General features: G+C 47.7%; 1 long non-coding RNA gene across 1 annotated transcript in view; it reads right to left on the bottom strand.

The window, feature by feature from the left end:
• Positions 1–540: 540 nt before the first annotated feature.
• Positions 541–19,526, bottom strand: part of LOC127492624 (uncharacterized) — a 48,102-nt gene continuing 29,116 nt past the window's right edge. The window contains exon 2 of the long non-coding RNA XR_011382990.1: positions 541–10,021. This is a non-coding gene — a long non-coding RNA (uncharacterized lncRNA). The remainder of the gene's footprint in view (positions 10,022–19,526) is intronic.

Below are 19,526 nucleotides of genomic sequence, written 5' to 3'. Positions count from 1 at the left end.
AGGGCAGTGTGTCACAAGGGGTAAAGCCATGGCTTGGGACACCCACACCCCCTATTGAAGCGCTGGTTCATTCTCAGCTTTCCTGCTTCTGACCCAGCTCCCTGCTAATGTGCCTGGGAAGCAGCAGGTGATCGATCACTCAAGCACTTGGGCCCCTGCCACCCATGTGGGAAATCAGAATGGAGTTCCTGGCTCCAGGCTTCAGTCTGGCCTTGCTCTTTAAAAAAAAAAATCGATTATTTTTCTGACTTCCAAATAAGATACAAGCAATAAAGAGCCCCTCTCTGTTCAGGGCACCTAAGTCCTCTTAACGACCTGGAAGAAGCCTTTATCTGGAATCAATGAACGTTGAAAGTCATTTATATGTTCACAGAAACTTCTGGCTAAGAAACCAACTTCTCTTCCACGTGTCAGTGCTGTTACTGTTGATATTTTTCAGAGGCTGATTTTACCTATGTTGCAATTAAACAAATGTCACTGAAATAATGCATTTACCAGGAAATACTCAGGAAAAAAAAAGTGACCCTTTCCTACTATATTGGCCGGCGCCATGGCTCAACAGGCTAATCCTCCGCCTAGCGGCACCGGCACATCGGGTTCTAGTCCCGGTTGGGGCGCCGGATTCTGTCCTGGTTGCTCCTCTTCCAGGCCAGCTCTCTGCTGTGGCCAGGGAGTGCAGTGGAGGATGGCCCAAGTGCTTGGGCCCTGCACCCCATGGTGGAAGCACCTGGCTCCTGCCTTCGGATCAGCGCGGTGCGCCGGCTGCAGCGCCAGCCGCGGCAGCCATTGGAGGGTGAACCAACGGCAAAGGAAGACCTTTCCCTCTCTCTCTCTCTCTCACTGTCCCCTCTGCCTGTCAAAAAAACAAAAACAAAAACAAAAACAAAACAAACAAACAAAAAAAAACATTATTAACTGGATTGGCTGGGCAGACAGTATCCTGTGGGATTCAATCTTCCACTTGGAAGACGAGGAAAGATTGTGTTCATTGCCTCTTCCTACTCTGAAACATGCTGGAAACATCAGAACATGAACCTGCAGCACAGCAGGAAGTTCCCAAGTATGACATTTTCTAGATAACCATATATTCAATAAATAGCTTTGCCTTTGGGTCTTTGGCAACTCTGGCCTGAATTGTCCCCTCGGAACCATGAATTAAGGTAATATTTCTTCCCAGAGAGGTTTACCAACTACTTTTTCTCAAAAAGATTTAATAGGACAGACATTTAGCCTAGTGCTTAAGATGCCCGTGTCCCAGATCCGAGTGCCGGTGTTCAGTTTCCGACTCCAGTTCACGACTTCCGCTTCCAGCTACTGCAGCCCCTGAGAAGTAGCAGTGATGGTGCCAGGGATTTCTGCCGCCCACTTGGGAGACTTGGATTGAGTTCCCACTTCTCAGCTTCAACCCAGCCCCGTCATAGCTACTGTGGACATTTGGGCAGTGAACCAGCAGATGGGAGCTCACTCTCCATCTGCTCACTCTCTGTCTCTCGAATGAATAAGTAATTTTGCTTTTTAAAGAAGATGCAATAGATGTAGGGCCCATACAAGCACATGCAAGGGGGCTTCAAAAAGTTCATGGAAAATGGAGATAAAACAAAAGCTTAATTTAATCCAAAAAAATTTGAAAGCCATGCATAGCTTTTCATGATACATATTTTCCATGAACTTTTTGGAGACCCCTCTTGTGCATATGTCAGACTTTTAAATCAGAAATGGCTTTGGAATTATACATTATCCTCAATAACCCCTCATTTTATGAATGGGGAAAGTGAGCTCAGAAAGGCAAGAGATGTAGGGAGGGTGTTTGTTTAGCAGTGCAGATGCCACTGGGATGCTAACATCCCACGTCTGAGTGCTTGGATGTGCGCCCCAGCTCTGCCCCCAATTCCAGCTTCCTACTATTGCAAGTAGCTGGGTCCCTGCCACCCACGTGGGAGACATGGATTGGGTTCCCAGCTCCTGGCTTCAGCCTGGCCAGCCCTGGCTGTGATAGGCATTTGGGAAGTAAACCAGTAGATGAGAGATCTCTTTTCTTGTCTTTCTGCCTTTCAAATAAATAAAGTAAATAAATACTTTTTTAAAGGGAAGAGCTGTGCCAAGGCCACAGAGCTCCCAGCCTAAGGACGAGGACCAGAGCTGTATCTTTGGTTTAACTGTCTTGCCTTCTTCAAACCACACATGTAATACAAAATGAAATATGCATGCTTTAAAAAAGTCATTGATGATAATGTTCTTTCCTTTCTATTGCAGGGGTCAGTGACACCATCACACAGGATAAGAACAATCCCACGTGATTTAAACTTCATGGCACGGAAAACCTGACAATCACCCCATCATTGCAAAGGTGGCATCCAATGACCCAGAAAGGAGTGAGGGAGATGATGGAGAATGAGGAGGGGAGTTTTATGTTCCTTACTGAGCCCCAAGTCAGCCTCCCCAGGCTAGCCCTTCTTTCCAGCTTCCAAGACTGCCTACAGGAGTCCTGTGGTTTCCAGAAGCTCCAGGTTTTCCCCGATGGCCGCCCCTTCCTCACATTTGGATAGGGACAGTGGAGTTGCTGTGAGGTGCTGAGCCTGCAACTCCCTGCCTTGGGTGAACATGGAGGTGCCCAGGTCAGCAATCAATTCTGGAATCACAGTGAGGGCAATGAAATTCAAGTCTACTGATAATGGCTGGACCTGGGCCTCTGACACACAAGAAAGGATCTTCTGGGCTCCCGCAAAGGGCAGGGCGCCCATGCCGAGCGAGGAGACGCCTTCTGGGTCTGACTCACGCACCGAGTGTGGGCAAGGGAAGGTCGCAGAACTGGGAGAACACCCAGACCAGTTCTGGACACCTGCCTGTCTGCCCACGAATGACACTGTGGAATGGAAGGCAAGGAGACCGCCCCAGAGCTCGGCCTGGAGTCCGGGACTCCATGCGCAGCCCCTGCTCCAGTCCTGGCCACCACCAGGAAGGCAGCCACTGCCTCCTGCCTGGCCACCAGTTCTGCGGTTGCCAGAAGAAGCCAACGGCCATAAATTCCCAACCCCACTAGATGTTGACCTACTTCTAAGGCTGACTGCAGCTTGCCCTTTGGGAAAGCAGTCTTCCTCTTGAGTACTCTCTGTAAATGAGTGCCACCTTGTCTCTTTCCTCCGTGTCATCATTATAATTAATAAGCAACAATATCATCCCTCGTGGTTATGTTCTTATTAAGTGTTAACTGGCCTTCGCGTCATTATCTCATTAAGGCTTTCCACCTCAATTACTCGATCAGCTTCCCTCTGAAGGGGGCCTGGTACTGGCTGGCTGGAAGGAATCCCTTGCACAAATACAGGGAAGCAAAGAGATAATCACAGGCATTTACACCTGCTCCAAATATCAGCTTTTCTGAAAAATTGTCATTCCTACCACTGGGAATAACTTTACATTGTTATCAATCCTCTCATCCAAAATTTTTAGAACAATCCCCCAAAGCTTTTTAACTTTATTTCGCTCATTTTTATGGGAGAAATGGTTTTGGAAGAGGATATTTTCAAATATTGACAGCAGTTGAAACCTCGTCATCACCCAGCTTCTATTGGATAAATTGTCTCCAGTGCTCTCATCAGACTCTGAATTTTAAAATTGTACCTACAAGGCTGTGAGCAGGTTTGTTCGCCTTCTCCCTATTCGGTTGTTCTAAACGCAATCTTCTCTTCAACTTGCCCCGATGATGCTGAGCTGTTCTCTCTTTTAATAGCATTCATCTTATACATCAACCTTCTGTAGAAGGTACGTGAACACTCTTCCGTGCTTAAATGAGTGCAGAACACAGACCGAGAGATTTCTCTAGGAGCACTTTCATTCCTGAGGACTAATGCCACATTACGGCTTCCTCGAACGTGCTCAGGACTTCGCGGTAACCATGAACCTTTCCATCTCTTCCCTCTTTATTTCTAGGCTGTGCACATGCGCCACAGCTTGGTGGCTAGGCCGTCGAGGGTTCCAGCTTGGCCGTTTGCAGGCCGTTTGCAGGCCCTCCCACTGCCTCTCCCCCAGCTCCCATGCAACTCAACATTCACCCTCACTTGCCTGAGAAATTTCCCGTTTTTAAGTATCTCCTCTTCTCGTGTTCCTCAGTACCCACGGATCCTTCAAACCCTGTTCGTTTAGCTTTCTCACAGACTGGGTGGTCTCACCGGCTTGCGGCTTGCTTCCTCCCCCCTCCTTCACCTCCCTGCTTTGCCCGCTCCCCTCTGTTTCTGAAGGTGCAGAGCATGCTTTGAAACCGTGGCGATGAGCCTTCGTCTTCTTCCAGTTACTCGCATACTCTTAAAAACGCACCTATCATTCCAAGGGGGAAACTAGGCTCCTAACTCTCCAACCTTCCCACGGAAGCAACCAAACACACAAGAAGTCTTTTTATTTAATCAAAGGTAATACAAGGCAATACATTTGTAAAGGCTGATGCTCACCTTAGCTGTGTTGACCATTCTCCTCGTCCTTTGAGAATAACATCCAGTACAATGTTCAAAAGACACACCGACATCTTAGGAATTTGTCTTATAAACCTTCCCTCTTAGCCAAAGGAAAAAATCCTCAATGAAAATCTACCAGCATCAAACTGTTAGTGCCCACTTTTTCTAGAAGAGTACAATTTTAGTTTTCAGCATTTTTTTTTTTTTTTGGTTTGGTTTTGCTTTGAGCCCTCCCAGGTTTGAGGTGTTTTCTGGTTTTCTTGATCTATCTTTGCTCCCTCCTGAACTCTCAGGAGCAGGAATTCTAACCAACCCTGGAGACCCCGCTCGGCCCTGTGCCGTCTTCAGGAGCCTTCCCCAGCTCCTGCCCTCCCGGTGACGCCGTCCTGTTGCGGGTTTACAGCGAGGATGCATTCCCACCTTGCTGTCCCCTCCCTTCCCCTCTGTCATTGTCTGACTCTGCGTTACCAATGCTGTCCCTGGCCACAGTCAGCAGGTTTCTGTGGCTGTGGGCTTTCTCCCAGCCTGGCTCCCTGGGCAAGGGGACGCCATCTTGCTCCCACAATGCCCCGCAGATGTTGGCAGGGGAAAAGCATCATGGCTGCCTACGTTATTAGTGATGACACCAAGGCGATGGGAGGAAACACAGTGATGAGAGCACAGCCTCATGACACAATGCTTAAAGGAAGAACTGCAGCAGTTGCCCGAGCTCCAACCATCGCCCTGTTGAACGCCCAGGGGGACCAGGGTTCATTTTCCAGGTGATTGATTTTCTCTTTTTTTTTTTTTTTTTTTGACAGGCAGAGTGGACAGTGAGAGAGAGAGACAGAGAGAAAGGTCTTCCTTTGCCGTTGGTTCACCCTCCAATGGCCGCCGCGGCCAGCGCACCGTGCTGATCCGAAAGCAGGAGCCAGGTGCTTCTCCTGGTCTCCCATGGGGTGCAGGGCCCAAGCACCTGGGCCATCCTCCTCTGCACTCCTGGGCCACAGCAGAGAGCTGGACTGGAAGAGGGGCAACCAGGACAGAATCCGGCGCCCCGACCGGGACTAGAACCCCGTGTGCTGGCGCCACAAGGCGGAGGATTAGCCTATTGAGCCACGATGCCGGCCTGATTTTCCCTTTCTATCACAGGCATGGGAGGGACTTTTAGCAGAATGAGGTCAGGGAATTATAACCACCGAAAGCTTGCATGGCTTCCATGTGGCTATGACTTGACTCTCCTAAACTGGTCCTGCCTTGGTGATTCTGCTCCTGGACTGGCTATGAAGATGTTGCTTTGAAAAGAATTGGGTTTCCCTACATTAATCCCTTTTTGGAAATAATCCAAATTATCTATTCTTTTTTTCTAAAATATGACCCCTCTCCCCTTCAGTATTCTATGACAATTCACACATGATTTCTCTTGAGGGTACGATCAAGTCTAATTTTCTTCATTATTCAATTTGGATCCTGTTAAGTGAGACAGGCATTCACTGACAAGAAGAGCATTTAAATTTCGGCAAATAAGTTCATTAGCATTCAGAAAGCTTTGCACCCCTCATATTTAATAAACCTTTCCATTACAGAACAAGAAATCTTACAAAATAGTCAAACAAATTAGCAAGGAGGCCACCAAGAGAGTATATTCAACCCTGATTCAGAGATGTCTTGGTTTATCAGTTTTCTGTCAATCATCAAAACAAGAAAAATGAAACATGCAATTACATACAAGGAGTCAGAACTCATAATTCTTTCATCTCAGCTGAAGCAGAAGCATTTTAATTGCCTGGAAAAATGTGATTTTTGTTTTCTTTCCTTTCAAGGAGGATGGGGAAAACAAATGTAAATTGCCTTAGAGTCAAGGCTGGAGTGACCCGACTCCAGACCATCCAACAAGAGGTAGAAAGACGAGCCTATCATCTGTATACTTTGTCTTCTCAATGGCCAATGTCCAGATATTTGAAAATGTGAGATGCTAGACAGAATGAGCCCTTTTTCATAGAATGTCTGGAGTCATCTGGGTCTACTGATGCCGTGTCTGCTTAGTGGGAGGAACACTGCTCTAAACTATTTGAATACATTGTCAACTATTCCAGGGTCAACTTTTCATTTATAGAAGTTACCCAGGCCTGCTATTGCTCTTCAAAGTTCTACCAGCCACTCTGTCTATGAATCTTACCCTGTTTTTAATGTAGTTACCAGAGGGAAAGAAAGCACAAGCCGAGGAGACAAAACACTAACCAATAAATTTAATAATAATGTACATACACAAAAGAGAAGGTAATAGAGAAAATTAAAGCCCTTGGCACTGGAGAAGTATAGACACGAACTGAAAGTGTCACCCATGCCTTGACTTCAACCATAAAGTAAAACTGAGTGAAGAATAACTAATTCCACCATTTAAGGCAGAAGTTGAAATCTCTAAAACTAGATCCCACGGTGAGATTCTCAAACCAAATAGTTTGTGTCAGCATTTCTGAATTTGAAATTCCACGGATTTAATTTTCTATATTTTCTGCACCCAAAACTATATATTAAACAAATTTGCTGGTGGTGAAAGAAACAGTGATGAGAAGTTCCTTATATAGGATTCATAATGAGGCAAGAACACATAACAACAGATTCTTATCTGATAAGTGTTTTTCCTTGTTAAAAAGCTCTCCAGAGGCTGGTGCTGTGGCATAGTGGGTAAAGCCACTGCCTATAGTGTCGGCATCCCATATGGGTGCTGGTTTGAGTCTCTGCTGCATCTCTTCAATCCAGCTCTCTGCTGTGGCCTGGGAAAGCAGTAGAAGATGGCCCAAGTCTTTGGGCCCCTGCACCCGTGTGGGAGACCAGGTAAGAAGCTCCTGGCTCCTGGCTTCGGATCAGCACAGCTCCGGCCGTTGCGGTCATCTGGGAAGTGAGCCAGCAGATGGAAGACCTCTCTCTCTCTCTCTCTCTCTCTCTCTCTCTGCCTCTCTCTCTGCCTCTGCCTCTGCCTCTCTGTAACTCTGCCTTTCAAATAAATAAATAGATCTTTTTAAAAAACAAAAAACTTCTACAGCCATGTGGATATATGAAGCACTGTGTGTATGAAAGATGTCTCTTGATGGAGAGGCATTGTTTTAAGTGCAAGAAATAGTAGCCCAGACTCTCCCTACCTGGGCAGGGCTGGGTTGCTGGGGGCAGGGAGTAGTAGTCGTTGGTGATCTTCACTGCATGGAGATTCATGCCAAGAAGTAAAAGGTTGTCTCCTCCTTAGATCTGGAGATAGCTCTTTCCCTGGTGACTCTGCCTGAAAGGTTACTGATGGGTATTTCAGGGCGTTCCAAGATTGTGCTCGATGCAAAGTGAGGAAGCAGAGAGGCAGAGAGTAGGCAAAGAAGGGAACAAAGCCTCTATGAGCAGAACAGGGCATGCTGCCAGAACCTTCTTAACTCCAGAGGACAGAAACAGACTCATTGTAGCTTAAGAGGCCAGTAAAACACCCTCTCCAAAAAACTCACAGTCAAGTGAGTGTTGAAGATCTATTTGACCTAACTAGGAACTGGAAAGCTAAGCACTGGTATGGCCTGGGGCCTGACCTGACATTGTTAGGGGTTTGGAGTCATTCAAGGGGCACCTTGGAGCAACTCGCCCAGTCACACAGTTCCTCAGTAGTGGGATAAAGACTAGACTCAGAGTGGGTATTTGATGCAGCAGTTAAGATGCCGTCCCATATCAGACTGCCTGTGTTCAAGTCCTGGCTCCACTTCTGATTCCAGCTTCCTGCTAACACGAACCCTGGGAAACAGCAGGTGATGGTTCAAGTACTTGGATCCCTGCCGGTAATGTAGGAGACCTGGGCTGAATTTTGGGCTCCTGGCCCAGCCCCAGCTGTTGGACATTTTGAGAGCTGAATCAGCAGATGGAAGGAGAAAGAAGGTGTCTCTCTCTTCTCTCTCTCTCTCTCTCTCTCTCTCCCTCTCTCTCTCCATTTCAAGAGCATTTTTTTAATTACTAAAATTCAGATCTCAAGGTTTCCAGCTCAATATTTTCCACGCTGATTCCTACATAGAACAGAAACAAAAGAAATAGAATTCTATTCTTTCCTACTTCCTGACCCAAATCACTCTATATTTCCCACCCTAAAAGCCCTACTAATCCAAATTCCCACTTCTGATTCCACAGGACATTGTATAGCTTGTTAGGGGAAAAAATAGCTTTTAGGGCATTTCTAGAATGCAGGATTACAGCACATGGTCACTAGGCATGTTTAAAAGCAATAAGAATGACCATATTGAATTCAAGAATATCTTTGTGATCAGTAGTTTGCTGTAGCCACTGCTTTTCATATCTAAGGAAAAAATTAGAAGATGAGAGCTCCATGGGGGTAGGAACTGTGTCTACTCTGAAGTCTAACTCTAAATTAGTACCTATTTGTTGTTAAATGTGACCACAGTTCTATATTTCATGACCATGACTCCAAACATGCTCAATGATGTCCCCACCTACAAATAGCCAGCAATGTCATCCTTAAGCCAAATATTTTTGAAGGTCTCAGCTCCATTGGTATCTTCTTCCATGGATTTAACTCAACACTGTGTCTGACCTCCTGGCCCATTAGCAGAGTTCAGGTTCCAGTTGACTTGAACTACTGTTTTAGCAAGAGGGCTCACCCCCAATAAATGAAGGCACTCTAAGGACACACATCCTGGAATTGGAAGACAGAGTCTATGGTAATGTCTTCATTGTCAAGCCCTAAAATGCAGAGAAGAGAAATGGAAGCTAATGAGTCAGTGCCTCCTTCAAATCACAACTTGTTCAGTCACTATTGGAGGAAAGGCTGAGCTCTGATGGAGAAGAACCAAGCAGAACAACTGCGATGCTCAAACCACACTCCATGTGCAAAAACATCCCAGCAGGAAAGAGGAGACTTATGGGAAAACAACCTTACCCTCCTCCATAATCTGATTATTCTGTCCTCCCCACCCCTAAGAAATGTATCAAACCCACCCGGAATTCCCCGAGACGGGATGGCAGATCCGTCTCCTTCTTGTGTTTCTGTGGCTGTGTTAGCACGCTGTTCTCGTTTGGGTGCCCTTCAAAGTCAGTCCTTGGACTAGGCATTTGGCACAGCAGTTATGATGGTGCTTGAGACATCAGTAGTCCGCACCAGAGTTGCCTGGTTTGATCTGCTTCTGATCCAGCTTCCTGCTAATGCATCCCCAGGGAGGCAGCAGCGATGGGTCAAGTACTTGGCTCCCTGCTGCCCAGATGGAAGAACGGGACTGAGTTCCAGGCTCTGGGCTTCAGCATGGCCTACCCCACTTGGAGAGTGAACCAGTGGATGGAAGACAGCTCTCTCAGGGAGAGAGACAACTGGCCAGCAGTTGTCCAGCGGGCTCATTCTTCATCTGACCCTGATCCCAGCCATTACTTGACATGAAGCAGGCGGTCCAGTGAGGAGCTGCGGCTTATGTCCTGCCTCTTCTGGGCTCTGGGCAGTCCATCCAGAGTCTTCCTGATGATGGTGTCCAGTGGCCAGTTTCAAACAACTCAGCAGCAGCAGGGCAAGCAATTTAGTAAAAGGCCAAAAAGCTCCAAAGGACTGGGTTTTCCTTCTGTCTCAGCAACTGTAAAATTATAAATCAAAGATTAAAAAGTTAAGCCACTGCTCAAGTGAGGATCTTGGTAAATATATGGCTTAAACAAAACCCGATGATGGATTCATTGGCATATAAATAAAGTCTGTGGTTTTTCCAGACAATGGGGTAGAGACTACAGGGACACAAAAAATATGCCTAAGCATTCTCCATGCCTTCATTAATTTTGCTGTACCAAAGGAAAAGGAGAAGTTATAACTGCAGTTAAATAAACAAACGTGCATATACATGAATCTGCATGGTACAGTGTACACCACGAATGGGCTACAGTGGGACATACTGGGGAAAGAGGAAAGAGAAGAGAAAGAATCCCAAAAAATCATTCTCCTTCAGTGTTGGTAACAGGGCTGACCTGAACTGGATAGTGATCATGTGACCAGAGTAAGAGCTGAATCAATGATTGTATTTGGGGACAAACTTGGATCTAAGATCCCATGAAAATTTACAAGCACAGCAGCCTATGCCTTGTCCAGGTCCTATACAATTGATGCAATTGATTCCCAGAGTCTTCTGCAAAATGAAAATGACGAGGTCCTCACCCAAAAGTGGCGCAGATGAAGCGTCAGTAAATCACGCATCTGTCAAGAGCAACAGGGGTGATGAATCCGAGCACCACTGTCACAGGGAGGTAAAGGGCCCATGCCCTGACCACCCTCGGCTGCCGTCCCCTTCCTCACTGCCCCCTCTTCCCTTCCGGAGGCTCAGGACACCTGGGTTCATGTGCTATGATCTACCCGCTTTAATCTCTTTACTACAACAAGTAGTCATTAAACAGAGCATCTTCCAATGACTAGCCTTGATTACTTCATACTAGAGTATTAACAAATGGTGACTTGAACACTGCCCTTGAGCTATTTGAACCTTATACATGGAGCTTGAATGCAGGACAGTGAATTATTGGAATTTGGGAAGAACTGGGAGGGAGGGAACAGGAGCACAATGAAAGAGCAGGGTCTTCACACACTCTTGCTTAGCATCATCTGAGTGTATAGCAAAGCCTCCTGCAGATACCAGTGATCTCAGCTTGTCCAGAGTCTCCCCTCATCCGAATCCTCCACTTTACAAAGAAGCAAACCGAAAGGTGAATGAGTGGCTTCCTCGGTGTCTCCCCGGTAGCCCAGGACTGAGCCCAGGTCTCCCGGACCCCCGTCCTCAGCCCTGCCCGAGTAAATCCCAGTGAGCACACGTTGGCTTTGTTCCAGACACAGGCAGGAAAGTCGTATTCCTCAAACTCGCAAGCAGTGTTTGGGCAGCAGCGAGGTAGTAATTTCCCCTTCCTGAACAACAGTCTGGCTGGGTGGGTCTGGGACAAGGCACAGGAAGCTGCGGGTTAAAAGGCTCCCTGAGGGCTCTGATCTTCAGGTGTGGGAATCCCCTCTGCACTTGGCCACTCCTCAATCTACCAGCACCAGGCACGAGGCTGGGAGGTCTCCCGGCTGGAGCTGTTCTGAGAGCGCCTCTTGAGCCCAAGTGCAAAAGGGCTGCTGACCAGGGGTCACAGGCAGAGCCTGGAAGACACACATCAGCCTTGAAATCCCAAACAGAAGATGCTAGAACGGTCGGGAAAGATCTCCTCTTGGGCCCATGGCCCTTAATGACTTCTGGCTGCCCACATTCTTCAAGGTTCATGTACAACCCGTCTCCCAATATGTCCTGATGTAAGCGTGTGTGCAGGGGTCTGAGAGGGACACAGCAGAGTAAGCTCCGCCTTAAGTCATCAATTAAGAAGATCAGACATGCATACTTTTTTTTTTTTTTTTTTGGACAGAGTGGACAGTGAGAGAGAGAGAGAGAAAGGTCTTCCTTTTGCCGTTGGTTCACCCTCCAATGGCCGCCAAGGCCGGCACACTGCGCTGATCTGATGGCAGGAGCCAGCTACTTATCCTGGTCTCCCATGGGGTGCAGGGCCCAAGCACTTGGGCCATCCTCCACTGCACTCCCTGGCCACAGCAGAGAGCTGGCCTGGAAGAGGGGCAACCGGGACAGAATCCGGTGCCCTGACCAGGACTAGAACCCAGTGTGCCGGCGCCGCAAAGAGGAGGATTAGCCTAGTGAGCTGCGGCGCCGGCCCAGACATGCATACTTAAGAATAGCAACATTATGGAGCAGAGCTGCTGAGGATGGAACACAGCAGGGCTGCTGAGTGTCGTGCAAGCATGTTCCAGATAACTCAACGATTGCCAAACCCATTGCCTGGCAGGATCTTCGGAGGCAATTCCTCAGCCCTGGGCATTCTGACTCAGTGAGCCCAAGGAAGTCTGGAATCTGTATTTTAAACAGCTCCCTCGTGAATCCCAGCAGGTCCACAGATAGGCCGCTGAGACCCTTATAATGTGTTGAGGGCCAGGCTGTGAAGAATCCAGGGGATTGTGGCTTGGTTGTTTGTACTAACGGTGTACAGCTCCTGTATTCTCAAGCTACTTAAACCGCCCTTGGAACCCAAGTTTGCTTGGTTTTGTTCCTCTTAGGTCAGTCTTAGCCAACGCTCTCTTCCACTGGTTACTTCCTACTTCAGGCCTCCTTCCTTTTCCAGTAGAAATGGGTGACTTTATTCTTCAGGAAAGCACACAGGCAAAAGCCCATGTATAGTCATATTTTGTATGATTCCATCTATATGAAATGTCTAGAATAGGAAAATCCATTCAGATAGAAAGCAGATTAGTGGTTGCTAAAGGCTGAGGGAAGGTGGAATGAAGGGTGACTGCTGCTGGGATAGGGTTTCTTTTTGGAGATGATGAGAACATTCTGGAATTAGCTCATTGCAATGATTGCTCAACTTTGTGACTATACTAAAAACCACAATGCTGTACACTGCAAGAGGGGGAATTTTATGGTATGTGAATTCCATCTCATATTTGAAAACCCATGGAGATGTATGGGTACTGCATATCACATGCAGGTGGCTCACCTGGCTCCCTGCGTTCCCCAGGCAAGAGGCAGGGCAGCCAATGACAATAAAGCTGCCAGCTATTGTGCACTGATTGTGTGGAACACACCATTACACATTGTTTTCCTAGATAACATGTCATAACCAAAGATGTGGGCACTGTTATTATAAAACCATAATATTATTTTTTTAAAGATTCATTTATTTATTTGAGAGGCAGAGTTACAGACAGAGATAAGGAGAGACAGAAAGGTCTTCCATCCACTGGTTCAATCCCCAAATGGCCACAACGGCTAGAGCTGGGCAGATCCAAAGCCAGGAGCCAGGAGCCTCTTCTGGGTTTCCCATTCGGGTGTAGGGGCCCAAGCACTTGGGCCATCTTCTGCTTTCGCAGGCCATCAGCAAGGAGCTGGGTCAGAAGTGGAGCAGCTCATGTCAAGAGCCTCGGGTGGTCACTGATGTCATACGTAAGAGTGTTAACTGTTAAATTAACAACAGGAATCATTGTGCACTTACTTCCCATGCGGGACCTCTGTCCTCAACGAGTTGTACTGTGAGTTAACTGTAAAACTAGTTCTCAAACAGATTGTTTTTGTGTGTATTTGTGTGCAAATTTACTTAGTATAGAGTTGGTCTTCTGTGTTTAAAGTGAATTGAAAATGAATCTTAATGGAGAATGGGACTGGGAATGGGAGAGGGAGGAGGAGGAGAGGTGGGAGTGTGGCTGGGAGGGCGGGTATGGTGGGAAAAATAACTATATTCCTAAAGTTGCACTTAAGAAATTTGTATTCCTTAAATAAAAGGTTTCTTTGGGCGGGGGGGAAAAAGTGGAGCAGCTGGGAGTAAACCAGTACCCATGTGGTATGCCTATGCCAAAGGTGGGTGCTTAACCTACTACATCACAGCACCAGCCCCCATTATTTTTATAATAACAAAAAGATGCTAACATCTTTTTAGAAATATTATTTATTTATTTATTTGAAAAGCAGACAAAGAGAGATTCCATATTCTGGTTCACTCCACTAATGGCTCCAACAATCAGGTCTGGGCAAGCCAGAAGCCAGGAGCCAGGAATCCATCTAGGTCTCCCATATGGGTGGCAAGGACTTAAGTACTTGAGCCATCATCTTTTCCTTCCTAGGTGCATTAGAGGGATCTGGACTAGAAGTGGAGCAGCTGGGATTCAAACTGGCACTCCAATATGGGATACAGGCCTTCCAAGTGACAGCTTAATCCTTTGCACCGTACACCTGTCCCTACAACTAACCTCTTAAAGCTGTTAAAATAAAGGCACAGTGAGGTGAAAATGATTGGGTCAAGCCCACAGCAAGTAAGTGGCAAAACTAAGAGCTAGGGTTTAATAGGGATCAAATGATCCTCTGCCCTAAACGATGTCCCTCGTAGTTCTAACACTTCCACATTAGATTTGGGATGAATGCAATAATCATAACCGAGATAACAACATAGCTAAGATTTTATCTTACACCTTCCATGTTCCAATTCCTCTGCTAAATTCCCTGCATAGATTAGCTCATATAAACTTCACAGAACACCTGTCATGTCCACATCTGCAATTTAAAGACCACCAGTGATGGAGCCAGGGTTTGAGCACAGCCCCTTAGTGCTAAGCCACTGAGTCAGAGATCCCAACTCAGATTCCTAAAGGGGAGGGCCGACTCCACGGCACAGAGGGTTAAAGCCCTGGCCTGCAGGGCTGGTATCCCACATGGGCTACCCTTCCAGTCCTGGCTGCTCTGCTTCTAACCCAACTCCCTGCTAATGCACCTGGGAAAGCAGAGGAAGATGGCCCAAGTGCTCGGCCCCCTCCTCCCACGTGGGAGACCCAGAAGAAACTCCTGGCTCCTGGCTTCGGATTGGCACAGCTCCAGCCATTGTGGTCATTTGGGGAGTGAACCAGCAGATAGAAGACCTCTCTCTGTCTCTACTTCTCTTTGGAACTCTGTCTTTCTTTTTTTTTTTTTTTAATTAATTTATTTATTTTTTTATTTTTTGACAGGCAGAGTGGACAGTGAGAGAGAGAGACAGAGAGAAAGGTCTTCCTTTGCCGTTGGTTCACCCTCCAGTGGCCGCCACAGCTGGCGCGCTGCGGCCGGTGCACCGCGCTGATCCGAAGGCAGGAGCCAGGTGCTTCTCCTGGTCTCCCATGGGGTGCAGGGCCCAAGCACTTGGGCCATCCTCCACTGCACTCCCTGGCCACAGCAGAGAGCTGGCCTGGGAGAGGGGCAACCTGGACAGAATCCTGTGCCCTGACCGGGACTAGAACCCGGTGTGCTGGCGCCGCAAGGCGGAGGATTAGCCTAGTGAGCCGAGGCGCCGGCTTGGAACTCTGTCTTTCTTTTTTTTTTTTTTTTTTTTTTTTTGGACAGGCAGAGTGGACAGTGAGAGAGAGAGACAGAGAGAAAGGTCTTCCTTTGCCGTTGGTTCACCCTCCAATGGCCGCTGCGGCCGGCGCGCTGCGGCCGGCGCACCGCGCTGATCCGATGGCAGGAGCCAGGAGCCAGGTGCTTTTCCTGGTCTCCCATGGGGTGCAGGGCCCAAGCACCTGGGCCATCCTCCACTGCACTCCCTAGCCACAGCAGAGAGCTGGCCTGGAAGAGGGGCAACCAGGACAGAATCCGGCGCCCCGACCGGGACTAGAACCCGGTGTGCCGGCGCCGCTAGGCGGAGGATTAGCCTAGTGAGCCGCGGCGCCGGCCTGGAACTCTGTCTTTCAATAACAAAATAATGGAAGCACGAGGAGGACCCTACACAGATCTCGGAACACAAGACAATGTCTGCCCATCATTTATTCATTTGGATCTGTGATAGGATTTCCTCTTCACACCAGCAGTTAAAGCACAAGAGTGGTGACAGATGACAAAGGACATAAACTGGTCAATTAAAGGGAGAGCCTGCTTTGTCTAAAGGGACAGCCATCATTCAGCTGCAACCCTGCAGTGCCAGGTAGGCATGTGGTGCAGTGTTGCCATAGTTTCTGAGATAAATGAATTTTAAAAAAAAAAGTATTTATTTATTTGAAGGTAAAGTTACAGACAGAGAGAGGGAGAGACAGAGAGATAGAAGTCTTCCATCTGCTGGTTCACTCCCCAAATGACAGCAACAGCCGGAACTGAGCTGATCTGAAGCCAGGAGCTTCCTCCAGGTCTCCCACATGGGTGCAGGGGCCCAAGCAGTTGGGCCATCTTCTACTGCTTTCCCAGGCCATTAGAGAGCTGGATTGGAAGTGGAGCAGCCAGGACACAAACCGGCGCCCATATGGGATGCTGCAGACAGAGGCTTAGCCTTCTGTGCCACAGCGCCAGTCTTGAGATAAACACATTTTTAAATGAAATCTTTTGGCTTTTAAAAGATGACCAAAAAAAAAAAAAAAAAAAAAAACCCAACCTGCAGCCTGGTCTTGGCCTTCTTGACCTCCAGAAATTCCTGCTCGAGCAGGTCTGTGTGGTAGGGATTTAGGCTGTGCAGTGGACGACGACAGGCTGATTGCGCAACAGTGTGGAAAGGCCAGGGTAGAAGACTCCTGACACGCACCTAAGGAAGTTCAACTCTCTAGCCAGGGAGAGGCAGAAGCCTGGTTGTTTTGTTGTGTCTAAAAAGGGAGAGCAACATCACTGAGGGTGAAGGACAGAAGCTGTGCTGTGCCCGCAGCTGCCGCCCTGAATCCAGGTAGTGGGAATGAACTTACGTCACCACCAGCCACGCTCTCCCTGAACTCATGACGGACTTGCTTATATCAAAAGGGCAGGTATGCACCCTCCATTAATTACACAGCGGCAGCATCACTTCATTCAAAACAAAAGCCTGTGACCCTGAAGAGGAAGCCCCTGGGAAACCTGGGAAACGTGAGGAAGAGATCTGGGGGAGAAACAGGGGTTTTGGGATACAGCTTATTGGAGGCGGGGCTTGGCATAGAAAAAAGGAAGGGAAATGTTCTGGCTTGAGAGGAGGCAGCTTTAAAACAGCCCAGGAAAGTGAAAGTGGACAAGGGAAAGAAAACACACACACACACACACACACACACACACACATACGGAGGTCAGGTATTCAGTAAGGCGACATGGCAGGCCGGCAGGGGCGAAACCCGCAGACAAGAAAGGAGAGTGGAGACCCCTCAGGTCCAGGCTCGGCAACCGAGGGAGCAGGGACAGCATTCTGGAAAGATGTGACGGCACCACAGAGACTGCTTTAACAGACACCGCAGCCAGAGGATTTATAGGGGGAAGAAGAGAAGAGGCGGGAATGTGGGAAAGGATTTGAGCGACTGGAGACCACTGGGAAGAGATGAGCCTCAGATGTCAGAAAGGAACATATGACGGGATTCTGGAATATGCTCAGAGTAAAACTAAGGTCTGGTCTATAAAAAAATGCAAAGTTCTCTCTCCACAAGTGCTTAAGAAGTGGCCCTGAGGGGAGCCAAAGACAACAGGGAACTGCATTCCGAGGGCGTGAGGACAAGAAGGCAGCTACCAGAATGTTCCAAACAGAGCAGACGCTCGTCTCTGCCGTGCAAGGTTGTCCGTGGTCATAACATCACCCACATCGGAATAAAGTGTTCCAAGAACTGACCTTGTCAGAGGTGACCTCGTGATGGCCCAAGGCATTCTGGGAAAACAGCAGTAGGCAAGAAGCCTGAATTAAAGAGGAGTCTTTGCCATCCTTCTGGCCTTGAGATTAAAAGGACCAACTGCACCAATAACATAATATCCTAATTAAAAGCATCACGGGGCATTGTGGGGTAGAAGCTAGCAATATCAGCATCCCATATTAGAATGCAGTTCAAATTCTGTTTTGCTTCCAATCCAGCTCCCTGCTAATGCACCTGGGAAGGCAACAGACTGGCCCATGTAGTTCTGTCCATGTGACCCTATGGAAGGCCAAGATGGAATTCCTGGCTGCTGGTATCAGCTTGGCCCAGCTCAGGCTATTGGACCCATCTGGGGAGTGAACCAGTAGATGGAAGAGCTATACTCCCTGCTCCCTCTCCCTCTCTGTCACTGTCACTCTGCCTTTCAAATAAATATTAAACAAATAAATCTTTAAAAGTTTCAAGTGACTATTTGGCAAAACAGTTAAGACATTGGTTAAAATGCCCACTCCGCACACTGGAGTACCTGCGTTCAGTGCCCAGTTATAGCTCCTGATTCTAGCTTGTAGGGTGGAAAACTTTTTTTCCACCAAGGACCATTTGGATATTTATAACATCATTCATGGGCCATACAAAATTATCAACTTAAAAATTACAGATTTATTGATTTTCAAGTCCCACCTACAGTTGCCTTGGCAAGACAAGACCAGATGATTTCACAGGCCTTGTGGGACCCGTAGGCCAGACATTCCCCACTGGAAGAAGGCCCTGTCACTGACATGGGAGACCTGGATTGAATTCTAAGCTCCAGACTTTGCACTGCCCAGCCCTGGCCATTGTGAATATTTGGGGGAGTAAATCAGCAGATGGGAGTTGTTTCTCTGTCTCTCAAATAAGTAGTGTGTTTCTTAAGGAAAACATCAACTTGTACATCAAAGGAGAAGAAAACAGGGAAGCAAGAGGAAGGAGTGTCATTGACAGCAACAGGAAGGGCCTACCACTTACAAGTGTGTTATACAATGCCCAACTTCTCACCTACAGTATTCTATTAAAATTCCATAATGGATAAAGATGGTCCATTTACCAAAAAAAAATTGTAGAAAGGTGGGCCTCTGCCATAGTGATGAAGATGCCACCTTGGATGCCTCTATCCCAAATCAGCATGCTTGGGTTTGAGTCCTGGCTTTTCTCCAACTTCCAGCTTCCTGCTAACGCAAACTCTGAGGACAGCAGGTAAAGGCTCAGGTACCTGGGTCCTTGCCGCCAACTTGGGAGGCTCCTAGCTTTGGTCTGGCTCAACCCCCAGCTGTTGCAGGCATCCGGGGAGTGAACCAGCAGATAAGAGATCTCTCTGTGTTTCTCTGTCAAATAAAGAAAGAAAAATTTAAGGAAAGAAAAATACCTGGAAATGACATAAAATCGATTCCCAGGAAATGTCAAATCTATACACAGTTTTAGAGACAAGTGCTACCAGAGGCTAAAGCTGTTCTTACCGCATCACACTGTTGGACTGAGGGCCCTGTTCCACCTGGGTCACTGCAGAAGCCTGCTGGCTTGCACCTCTCTCACCTTCTCCAACTCCTCACCCAGTGTGTAGCCTGGGAAATCTTTCCAAAATGCAAATTCCATCACAGTGCTGCCCTACTTGAATCCCTTCCATACATTCCCTTTCATCTCGGATGGAGTCCAAACTGCTTAGCATTCCTGCGAAGGCCCTTAGGGACCTAGCCCTGCCACCTCCCTGGTCTCATCTCAAACTCCTCTCAATGCGGGGCATGATTTAGTGACTTGGAATAAATCTAAGTCCCAGAATGCACTGTGTTCCTTCTCAACTCCAGGCCTTCACATACATGGTCCTTTATGCCTGAAGCACCCTTCCCCTCCCCTCTCACCCCCACAGTACTTCACCTAGCTCACCAAACCTAACACACTTGGTTACAATCCTTTCTACCTGTCCTGAGGTCCCCATACTGCCTCTACCA

This window comes from Oryctolagus cuniculus, chromosome 16 (assembly GCF_964237555.1).
Source record: "Oryctolagus cuniculus chromosome 16, mOryCun1.1, whole genome shotgun sequence".
Lineage (NCBI taxonomy): Eukaryota > Metazoa > Chordata > Mammalia > Lagomorpha > Leporidae > Oryctolagus > Oryctolagus cuniculus.
The sequence above is the reverse complement of the archived record's forward strand: the minus strand, read 5'-3'. Positions and strand labels throughout refer to the sequence as shown.